Source organism: Arachis hypogaea, chromosome 13 (genome assembly GCF_003086295.3).
Source record: "Arachis hypogaea cultivar Tifrunner chromosome 13, arahy.Tifrunner.gnm2.J5K5, whole genome shotgun sequence".
Classification (NCBI taxonomy): Eukaryota; Viridiplantae; Streptophyta; class Magnoliopsida; order Fabales; family Fabaceae; genus Arachis; species Arachis hypogaea.
In genome coordinates this window covers 26057000-26069652 of record NC_092048.1, presented here as the reverse complement: position 1 = coordinate 26069652, position 12653 = coordinate 26057000, and positions in this window count along the sequence as shown.

Sequence of the window (12653 nt, the reverse complement as noted above, 5' to 3'; positions counted from 1 at the left end):
TCTTGGAATGCATTAGCAAACCTTTTGTGAGATTTCAACTGTGAATTCACCCTCACTTCTCTCCCATTCATAACAGCTCAACCGTCAAAATTCCGGTAAGAAATGTTAAATTATCATACAAACTCGAAAATAGTAATAATTAGCAGAATTCTTTCACTCACACAAGAAAATATATATATACCTACCTAATGCCTCGAACAATAGCAAGATAGCCATCACAAACTACACCAACTAACTCTATTCTGTAAGGCTTTTGATCACGGGGTTCTCCATTATTGTTCTCTTCTGGTTGTTCTTCTTCTGCCTCATTCACTTGCTCCCAGTAGTTTTCGGTAATAGTTCCGTCTTCAGATACTTTACTTCCATTGCATTTGTGAACATTTCTTGCCATGGAGATAGTCTGCTCCACAAAAGGCTCCCATGATAAGGTTCCATCCATGATCACATGTCTCCCTTCATTTAGAGCTCTCACCAGCAGAGATGATGCTGCATCAGTCAACGATTGGTGCACCTGTTTCATATTTCCAGAGTTCAATGTGTTCATTAGTTAAAAGCGAGTTTGTAATGGTTTAAAATGTATAACTAATAATTTTATAGGAATTTTATCAAAGCTACAAAAGGACAATCTTTTAAGATTTGAAAGTAGTGAACTATCGTTTTTTTTACTATGAAAGATTTAAGTACTGACAATATAATTACAAAAGATGTACAATAATTCAATACATATTAAATATTGGGTTAGTTCGACAAAACTACCATCAGTGGCAGATTACTGTACCTGTATCAGATGTTGATAGTCCAATGTTATAATTTGTTAAAAGCTGGTTTATAATGTAACTAACCCATCAGATATCCAAATATTTAGAAAGAATCAATTGGATAGCTTCAATTGGATCCTTCACTCACTTTTGGGTATCGTACCTCAACCTCCAGGTTAACCTTGATCAGAGCACAACTTTGCCTAATGTAAGACTCAATATGTAAACAGAACAACACCACAATCCAATATGTAAACAATTAAAAGAAAAAAACAAGCTTGCAATCATAAAGCACAACGCAATTGGAATACCACTCCTAAAAACTTAAAGAGAAACAGGTTTACTTGATTATTCCAGTAAGAGAATTTTAGCAAGTTATTTGGACAGACCTATGAATTAAGAAGAGAGAGTGAGCTCAGCACAACACAAGAGAACAAAGAAAGTGAGATTGTGAGAACCCTTATGTGACTATGTGAGTGTTTGTGTGGGACCACCATTCAATTCAATTCAATTGAACCCTCATGCAATTATTTTTTGGACAAAATGCTATATTAAATCAAATGGAATAGGAAATTACGTTATTCTACCAAACTAAAAAATGTAATCTAGATTATTCAAAAGCATATTTTAATAGCATATTTTAATGTAATTCGAATGAGATTAGTTCGAATTAGCTAAAGTAAGAGTAATTCGAATCATTTAAATTTAAATTAGTCCCTGTCAAAGTAATTCGAATGGGTTCAATTCGAATTATGCATGAGTGGATCTAAAGAGTAATTCGAATTATATTGATTTGAACTATATGCAAACGTGACCCACACTGGTTTGAATTAGGCTGATTCGAACTAGCCCACCGTTTTGACACCCTAGTAATTCGAAACAGGTTGATTCGAATTGCACACATACAATTATTTTGATACACCAACAATTATATCTATATGGAATTAATGTTAAATCGAATTCAATTAGTTCGATAATACGAGTCTATGAAAAAAATTACATTTTATAAAGTTTAAAAATTTTTATTATATGATAGGTTAGTAAAAGAGTACATTATAAATTTTTATAGTACTCATCGTAACAATGTTTAATTTAAAAATTATTATTTAAATTTTAGTTGTACTTATTACAAAATGAATAATTACAATAACACATTCGAATTATATTAAAATATGCTTTGGGATGATTCATGTTATATCTTTTACTTTAGTAGAATCACATAATTTCCTCTTTCATTTGGTTTAATATGGCATTTTTTTTACCTACAATCACTCCATCTTTTTGTACTCTACATCTTTCTCCAATAAAGCCAGAGGACTCTTCAATAATGCCCTCTCTTTTGGGAACCACAAAGGTGTCTATGGCAAACGTGTTGAGAAAGAGAAAAGTGTGTTTGAATTTTTTGAAAATTTTATTTTTATGTTTGGTAATCTTTATTCAAGTTGATGGTGGCTGATTACACCTAAAAAATTAGGTGAAAAATTTATTTCTTTTTTATCAACTTTACTCTTCATTTTCTTCTATGAAGAGGATATCAGTAATTATTTTTCTAGTAATTCTCTGTAATTTTTTCTAGTTCTTCATAGTTCTTTGTTCTATTTTTTTTTCATCAAAATCGTTTAGATTTGTTTCCATCACTCACAAAGTGAATATTTTAATTTTTTTTATTATTTTTAGTATTCTCTTTCATATTTTAATTTTTATATTTTTATTGTATTTTTTTATTTATATAATAATATTTTTATATTATTTGGGTAGTGTTTTAATTTCTAATGTTATGTTTTTATGATTTTTTTTTATGATTTATTATACTATTCTTTATATATGTATATTTTTTACGAAGCTTTTTTTTATTTTTACTTGGCTTTGTTTATATAATTTTTTATTTATTTTATTTTATTTTTATTATTTATATGACAAATATTGTTGACTTTTTTAATTTTTGTTAGTGTTCTGATTTTTGAGGTGTTTTATTAATTTTTATGATATTTTTGTTTTTTTATCCACATTAATTTTTTTATCTTTTACTGCTTTGTATTTTTGTTGTATATAATTTTTTTTATTTGATTTTATTCATATAAATTTCATTTATCTTTCATTTTTTTGTTCATATGATATATGTTGTTAATTTTATGGAATTTTTATTATCTTTTATTTATATATTTTTTGATGTACTCTATTTTCGTTTTGTATTGATTTTTTTATTTTTTATTCTGACTTTGTAAAATTTGTAATTACAATTATTATATACTACATTTATTATCAAAATTTTATATAATATGAATTATGATCCTATAAAAAAGGACAAAATAAATAAAAAACTAATTATAAGTAACAATAGAGTCATAAATAATAAAAATTTATAGTCCAAAATAATACTAAATTAAAGAATATTGACAGTACTAGAAAAATTATAAAATATTTTCTTTTTGTTTGACATTATAAAATTTATAGTATTCTCTTTCATATTTTTATTTTTTATTGTATTTATTTTATTTATATGATAAATATTTTTTATATTATTTTTGTTATAGTGTTCTGATTTTGTATGTATATAAAAAAAATATTTAAATTGATGTACTTTTTAGTAATTTTTTATCTATAAGAGATTTTGAATAGTATAATCCAAACAATATTTATTTTATTATAATTTATTTTAATTTAAACATTGCCAAACATAAATCACGTTAACATAAATTTATTTTTCATCAAAATCAATTTTATAAAATTAATTGTATACAAATTTCTGTTTACAAATTGTAATATTTTTTTGGTGACTTAAAAGAAAAATAAACAAAAACTAAGAAAGAAAAAAAAACAAGAAACTGCTTAAGAAAGGCAGTCCCGCTGAATACTACTCTCAAACTCCTTCCAAGGCAATGGAAGCTCCACTTGGGGAGAAATAGTCCTCATTGCAGTCTTTGCCATGATGTCTGCTACTGTATTTGCATCTCTCAAGATCAACCGAAGATCAGCACGCCATTTCCAAGACATGATATCTCGGATTTTTAACACCAAAGGATCAGTAAACCCAGAGCAATCTTGTAAATTATTGACAATAGTAAAAGCCTCCACACAGTCTGTCTCACATATAATGTCTCTTTGTCCCGAGTCCCATGCTAAAAGAAAGCCTCTCCAAATAGCAAACAACTCTCCTTGCAAAATGCTACGACTCTCAATTGTTCCCAGACAGCCTCGTTGCCACCTTCCCTTCCAATCTCTGCTAACACAAGCAAAACCAACTCGAGCACCACTGCCAGGATAGCTAGCATCACAATTAATCTTAAAGGTACCCACTGAGGGGGGAATCCAAGAGCCACTAATGGTTGAGGGGATAGATAGTCGTTGCAACTCAAAAATATTTCGGAGCTCCTTTTCTAAGGACAAAGCCATACCAATCACCTTATCTGTGGTCCAATGCTCGTGAGGATGAAAGATCTCGTTGTTTCTCGAACACCAAATCCACCAGAGACCAGAAAAGAATCTAAAGGGGCGCTGTTTGCTATTATGTAAGAACCAACTCATCAAATCCACTGGTTGATCGGAGATCCCTAAAGCTTGCCAAACAAGTTGGGCTTTTGGACAATCCCGAATACAATGTAAAACCGACTCCTGATTTGAGAAACATCGTGGACAGCTATCCGTGTGCGAAATGCCCCTTTTAAAACGAAATGCAGCAGTAGGAAGAGCCTCCCGAAGACATAGCCAGGCCAAAAATTTGTGCTTTTCCGGAACATGTTGACGCCAAAGCCAAAGCCAATTACCCCTATCCTCCCAACTAAACATCTTCTTACTGAGCCATAAATAACCACTATGAGCATCATAAACCTTTGAGGCCGCACCAGTCCAACACCAACCGACCTCTGAACCAGCTTGAACATCTGGGTTGTAAGAATTAATGTTGCTCTGCAGAGACTGATTCAGAGGAGAATAGATATTCTCAAGGTTCCACTGTCCAGATGACCAAAGGTCCAAGATCCTGAGATCCGAATCAGAAATGTGAACATAATCCATCTCCTGACACAGTCGCCCCTCTCTTCTCCATTTAGAAAACCAAAAGTTCTGTTCCAAATCCCCAATGCACCAACTAAAACCTTCCTTTAGGATATCCCAAGCTCGACATATACTCTTCCAAACATAAGATCCACTTCCTCGAGACCGACTAAAACAATCATCCTTAGAAGAATGGTATTTCTCCGTCAACAGTTGAACCCATAGCTTGTTGGGATGGTGAAAAAGTTGCCAAACTAGTTTTCCAAGAAGAGCAATATTGGCACAAAAGGGATCTCTAATTCCCAGACCTCCAAACTTCTTAGGAGTGACCAACACTTTCCAGTTAACTAGATTCAGGCCTCTACCATCAGCTTGACCCTTCCATAGAAAGTTTCGCATCATGGATTCTATCTTATTAGTTACCCCTTTAGGGAAGAGAGATACCTGCATGCGATAAGTAGGAATCGCAGTCACTACCGAGTTGAGCAAACAGAGTCTGCCTGCCTTATTAAGCAATCTTCCTTTCCAGCTGGCTAGCCTTCCCCGAATCTTGTCCAAAACATCGTTGAAAGTTGCGCGTGTCACCCGAGAGTGATTAAGGTTCACCCCTAAATACTTGCCCAAGTTCTGAACGAATCTGATGGAGGAGACTCTAGTGAAAATCTCTTTTCTTGTCGCTGAAACATTCTTGGAGCATAGCGCTTTAGATTTTTCCACATTAACCTTCATCCCAGAGGCTCTGCAGAAATTTTCCAAAGCTACCATTACAGTTTGAACTTGCTGTTTTTCAGCTTTACAGAAAAGAAGCAAATCATCGGCAAACATCAAATGAGAAATTCTTGGACCCCCTCTAGAAACCGCAACTAGCTTCCACACGCCCTTATCAACTTGCTGATTAATAGAACAGGACAATCTCTCCATACACAACACAAACAGATACGGTGATATAGGATCTCCTTGCCTAAGACCCCTGCTCGGAGTAAAGCTATTTAATCTATCCCCATTCCAGAGGATAGACAGTGAGGAAGCAGTGACACAACGCATAATCAGATTGACTGTCGGATGAGGAAAGCCAAAACTCACCAGGGTTTGTTTCAGAAATCCCCAATCCACTCTATCGTACGCTTTCTCCAAATCAATCTTAAAGGCCAGGGTGCCTTTCTTTGACTTTGTCTTCTTCATGAAATGGAGAACCTCTTGTGCTACAATAATGTTGTCAGGGGTTCCTCTCCCCGGGATAAACCCTCCTTGAAGGGGCCCAATAATCTCTTTGAGATGGGGACGAAGTCTATTGACCAGGACCTTCGTTATAACTTTGTAAACCACATTACAGAGACTAATTGGTCGGAAATCCTTCATGGAAACCGGGTTTTCTACCTTCGGAATAAGAACCACAAGAGTTTCCATCATCCTTGGATCCATATCCAAACCAGAGAACGCATGACGAACCATAGTCCAAACATCAAAACCAACAATCTTCCAGTATTCTTTAAAGAAGAAAGCCTGAAACCCATCAGGGCCCGGCGCCTTAAAAGAATGCATACTGAAAACAGCCGACTTAACCTCTTCCAGAGTAACTGGCGCTGTGAGGCTACAACAGGCTTCATCATTCAGGGAAGGCAGTGGCACATCACCAAGACAACCTAAGTCTACATCCTCCGACTGGCAGAATAGGCGTTTATAGAAGGATTCAGCTTCCCTTCTAAGGACATCCGGGTCCGTTTCCCACACCCCATCTTGAAGAAAGAGACCATGAATCTTATTATACTTTCTCCGCACAAGAGTCTGGACATGAAAGAACTTGGTATTTCTATCCCCAAATTTTACCCACTGCTCTCTGGATTTTTGAAACCATAGAAGTTCCTCCTGCACAAGCGTGTTATTAAATTCCTCAATCAGCTGTTTTTCTTTTTGCCGCATAGACAAATCTTCCATTACTTCAAGTCGCTTCTGAAGGAAATTAATCTGTCTCTCCAATTTGCATTTCCTAACGAAAATATTGCCGAACACTTTAGAATTAAACTCCAAAGATTTCTTCTGCACTTCTGAAAGCTTGCCGTGCATCTCTCTGTAGCCAGCCTGCCATGACTGGTTCACAATATTTCTGTACCCCGGATGAGTTGCCCAAGCTGCGATAAACCGAAAAGGTCTATTCTTTTTCGGTTGGGGACGACCTGTACAGCGTACTAGGATAGGACAATGATCAGATTGAAGCCTATTTAAAATTTCTGCGTAAGCCTCTGGAAATAGAGATAGCCAGCCACTATTGATACAAACCCGGTCAAGTTTTTTCGCCACCTCAACACCATTTTTAACCCTTCTGTACCAAGAAAATTGTCTTCCAATAGTCTTCAAGTCAAACAGATTACTATCCCCTAGAGAGGCAGCAAGCCGATCTGCATGATGACTCGAGAAGAGGCAACCCTTAGATTCATGAGAGAATAGTACTTCATTAAAATCACCAAGAACAATCCATGGCCCGTAGAAAGACGAAGATTGAGTAACAAGATAATCCCATAGCAAAACTCTGGTATTAAATTGAGGACTACCATAGATACCACTGCACCTCCAAATCACATTATTTACCTGAACCTCAACTGTAACACACTGATCGAAAGCATCAACCCATTTGCAGTGAACACCCTGTATTGCAGAAAGGAACCAAATACCCCCCTTGTGTCCTGACGCCTCCACTATACCAATAGGGTGATAACCAAGTCTTTCCCAGAACATTTTCAAGTGTTGAAAAGGACAGTGAGTTTCAACCACAATAAAAATTACAGGTTTAAATTTCCTAACCAGCTCTTTACAATTCACCCGGGCTAACTTATTAGAAGCACCCCTAATATTCCAAGCTATTATATTTAAACTATCCATAATATAAAATATAAAAATATAAAACAAGGAAATCAAAGTGCTTCACCAACCTCAAACCGAGGCTTGCCCAGCGGAAGTGACTCCCGTGACCTTCAGGTTTGCCGGATCTCCCTGGAATATCTCCTTAATCCCGCCTACCGACGCAGTAACAGTCGGCAATGCGCCTTCCTTCTCCAATGGAACCGCCATGGTAACACCCTCCTTCACGGTTGCAGGAAGACATGACGATGCTTCCACCACCGTGCCTCCATTCTTCTCAACTGGCGAGCTCTGTAGGGACCCCGGCCTTGGTCGTTTCCGGAGAGAGGACCCGCAAGGCACTGGGGTGTGTCGGGTTGAGGAGATCGACGTCTCACCAACACGGGAAGCGCTGTGTCCGACCTTGACTCGTGACCCGACCCTAGCACGATAGGAGCTTGATCCATTCGTGTGAGAGAAGTGAATGGTGGGCCTGATTACTCTACCCGAATCGATTCTGGATTGAATGCCTCTTTGGACCTTGTTAGATTGCTTCTGACCCAGCTTGGTTTTACCTTTCCTCACAACTTGCTCCCAGCCTGGTTCATCATGCATGCAAGCCTCCTCAACATTATTTCTTTCCAAATTATTAGCCTCCAAATCTTCTTGCAAATTCGATGCAGGATTCTCGCCAGTAACGCCACTTACCACATTAGGTTCTACTTCATTTAAATTATGACTTTTGGTCTCAGGATGTGGCACTGCCTTTGTACCGTCCCGTGGCTTGGTGGCATCGGAATCAACACTCTTTCCTTCCCTAGAGTCTCTACCCAAGCACTGTGCCATATCGTGACCATAACGTGCACAAGAGTTACAAATTAAATTTAAACTTTCATACTCCACTACATGAGTTACGCCTTCCACAATGATATGCTTGATCACTGGCAGTCCTAAATTTATTTGAACACATACTCGGGCATATCGTCCTCTCTCAGCCAATTTAGTGGCTAAGTCCACTTTGATGGGAACTCCTATTGCAGAAGCAATACGCATCATGGCCTGTTCCTGATAGCACCAGATTGGGAGCCCCGAAATCCGAACCCATACAAGCGTAGACCCGAAGGATTGCTCACATGGCCGAAAATCTATATCCCACGGTTTTACAGCAACATAGTGCCCCTCAATCAACCACGGACCACCAAGCATGACCTTCTCACGATCTTCACATGCATCGAATTTTACCATGAAGTACCCAAACCCCACATCAAGCAGATCAAAGCCACCTTTGATGCGCCAAACCATCCGAAGCTTGTGTGAAAGAGCTGTGTAACTATAATTTTTATCAAGAACCTTAATCACTAAAGCTTCTCGATAAGGCTCTGCCAAACAAAGCTTGGCTTCTTCAGTGAAGTTCACACATGGAGGTTGGGAATCGCCCTGCTTGCCCACCACCGTGGCTATACTATCCCCAGATAGAGATCCTGCAAGTGCAAACGCCTTCGATTTCTCTGGACCAATAACTTTATCTCTAAAGGAGATCTTTGTAGGATTTGAAAAACCCCCTCGTGAAAAACCCTCCTTGACACCGGATGCACCCCCACCCACACTCTCCCCCTTATCTCTTCCGACGGCATGGCCGCCATGCTCACTGTGTTTCGCCCTCAAACACTCGTTCCCGCTCTCTCCTTCTCTCATTCTCTCTGAGTACGGAGTACGTACTCTTTCTCTGCTAAATTGTAATATAAACACACACAGTCAATAAACTCCTTTTTTTTTTTTTTTAATATCCTGTCACCTTACTTGCTCATGTTTTAGACTTGAATTACCAATATTTCTTTTCAATCTAACAAAGTTCTTGAACAACATCATTGCAGTAATTCACAGTTGCTGCTAAAAATTCAACTAATTCTATTATGTAATTGTCTAAAACTCTAAAATGATATAATGTCAACATTTGAGATTTAGCCGTTCGATTATGAAAGTTACATTCATTCAAAAGTACAGGTGAAGAAGGATAGAAATTTTTTAGATTATGCAGTAGTCTAAAAATTTGGTAGCAGTTATTTTCTTAAAATGTTCTTAAAGTCAATTATGATTTTAGTGTTTTTGAATTTTTTTAGCGAATTTTAAATACATTTTTCGTATCATTATAGTACCTAAGTGCTAGGTAGTTCGGAACGTCTGTTATTTGATTTAATTTTTAGGAATGAATTTTTAATAGTCTAAAATAATCTTATGATTACGTGACAATTGAAGTTAATTGTGATTAACTGATTTATGAAACTAATTCTATAAAATAGGGGTACACATGGGTCGGGTGAAACCGGGTTTAATGTGATCCAGACCCGATCCGAAATATACACCGAGTTTATTTATTAGACCCGACCCGAAATATACACTGGGTCTATTTATTAGACCCGAACCCAGCCCTAAACCCGATGAAACTAATACACTTTCGGGCCACAATTATATCGGGTGAAAACCGGACCGTTAACATTACATTACGTTGATACCATCTTGTAAGTTAGCATGTAAAAATATCAAAATTTCCAAGACTCCAACCATTAGTTAACATGGTAAAATTCACTTAGAAAAATATAACAAGAACCAACCCTTCTTCAAAATTAAAACATAACCACAATCAATACTAATATTGTCTAATAATATCAAATATTTAAATCAATACAAATAACACAATCTTATGTATTAGTCTAAAGTCTTATGCATTCTAAATATAAAACATTAATTTATAGTCTTATAATGACTAATAACACAAAATATTAAGATTTACAATACTTAAATTTCACATAAAAATAGTCATGTTCCATCACTAATAACACAAAATATTAATTGTGTATGATGACCGGGCCACCGGGACGACTTCGGATGACCCGAGCTATAGCTCGGACCCGACCCGAAATAATAACCAGGTCTATTTTTGAGACCCATACCCGACTCTAAACCCGATGAAATCACACCAAATTAGTCCTCAAAGTGTTTGAGACCGGGTCGGGCCTTCGAACCGGGCCGAGTCTGTGCACCCTTACTATAAAATATATCTTCTACTGACTAATATTATCAACTATATTGCAGGTGATAATATAAATATTATCGAAAAGATTATAAAAATATTAAGTAAAAATTAAAAATTCATTCTGTTGGATTAAAAGAGAAATTAATGTTATTACTGATTGTCTAGTTAGGATAAAAACTAAGAATGTTTATTCTCATTAGAGCTGTTACTCATCCACGATGACAACGACCATGATTATTTCTTCCAAATAATTGCTGCCAAAATTTTACCAAATACATTTCTAATAAAAATTTAAACAAAATCATCAACCTATTCGATAAAAAATTTAGACCCAAATGATGGTGTTATCCAGTAACCCCTTTAGCCAAAAAAAAATTTAAAACCAAGACTTACTAAACATGTTTCGTTAACATATTAATGATTCTTGCAAAAGATTCTAATCATAACGTTTGGACCATTAAATAGTTTCATAATAAAATATGTTTTTTAAGTTTTTTAATAACTGCTAAATAGTCTTTATTTAATTTTAATTATAAATTAGTCTTTTATATATTATTTAATTATAAAATTTATTTTTTATTTTATAAATTATTTTTTTATTATTTATTTATTGAGAATCAAAAACTAAAACAATAATAAATTAAATCTTCCATTAATTGTAATAAATATTTTACAATCTTAATCGATCATAATTTTATCATTGATCCAATTACATTTGTATTGGGTTGGAAAAATCGTTTTTGTTAAAAATTCAATCGATTGGATGTACAAACCAATTGATTGAAATTCAGACTTCCCAAACTTCAATCGATTGGAACTGATATACAATCGATTGAATTTTGCAAGGCATGTGAGATTTTTCGTATTCAATCGATTGGTCATATTACCCAATCGATTGAAATCATCAAAGCAATCTAATTCAATCGAGTTCTATTAAATTATTATTTTCGAAAACCCCATTTTTAACTTTAATTCTACGACGAGTTTTTTTATGCAAAGCAAGTTCGCCGCACTATAATTTTTATAGAGTTTGTCTAACCCCGACGAACTTCACTCCAAATTCTAAAAAAAATAGCTAACTCAAGTTCTTAAACTTCACAATAGACAATGACAACCATTATCATCGTCTCCAGAGTACATAGGATAGGAGTACACAAGAATATTGGAGAAATAATAGTTTTTTTTAATTTATAATGAGAAAAAATCCTTGTTAAATATGCCTTATTCGTTGGTTTTGAAAAAAATTCGAGTGAAATTCGTCGGGGTTAGGCAAACTCTATAAAAATTATAGAGTTCGGGAGGTCAGACAAACTCTATAAAAAAATATAGAGTGCGGCTAACTCGCCCTAAATAAAAAAAAATCGTATTTGAAAAATTAAAGTTGAAAAATAGAATTTTGGAAAATGATATTTTTTTAAATGATAAGTAAAAATGATTTTAGTGTTATAGGAAGTGTACTGAAATTTTTTTTCATTGGTAAATTTTGAAGATGTCAGGTATATTTACGGACATTGAGATAGATGAGTAATACAAGGACGATGACATTAACCAACAAGAAGAACTAATATGTGACCAAGATATGATGGATAAACAATATGAACCTGAACAAGATTTTGGAGATGAATTTATTGAGGGAATAACAGAACCAATCGATTGAATTAACTAAATCCAGCTTTGATGATTTCAATCTATTGGGTAATATGACCAATTGATTGAATAAGAAAAACCCCGTTGCAAAATTCAATCGATTGAAGTTTGGGAAGCCTAAATTTCAATCAATTGGGTAGTATAAGCAATCGATTGAATTTTAAAAAACCAACATTTTAGTCATCGTTCAATCGATTGGGTAATATGACCAATTGATTGATTTTTGCGAAAACCATGATGCCTTGCAATTTTCAATCGATTGTTTTGTGATAACATGTTGTCTAATCGATTGAGTTATGGAAAACCTGAAATTCAATCGATTGTTTTGATAATCCAATCGATTGATTTTCAAAGAAACAAGATTTTACCGCCCTGGACGAACGTCA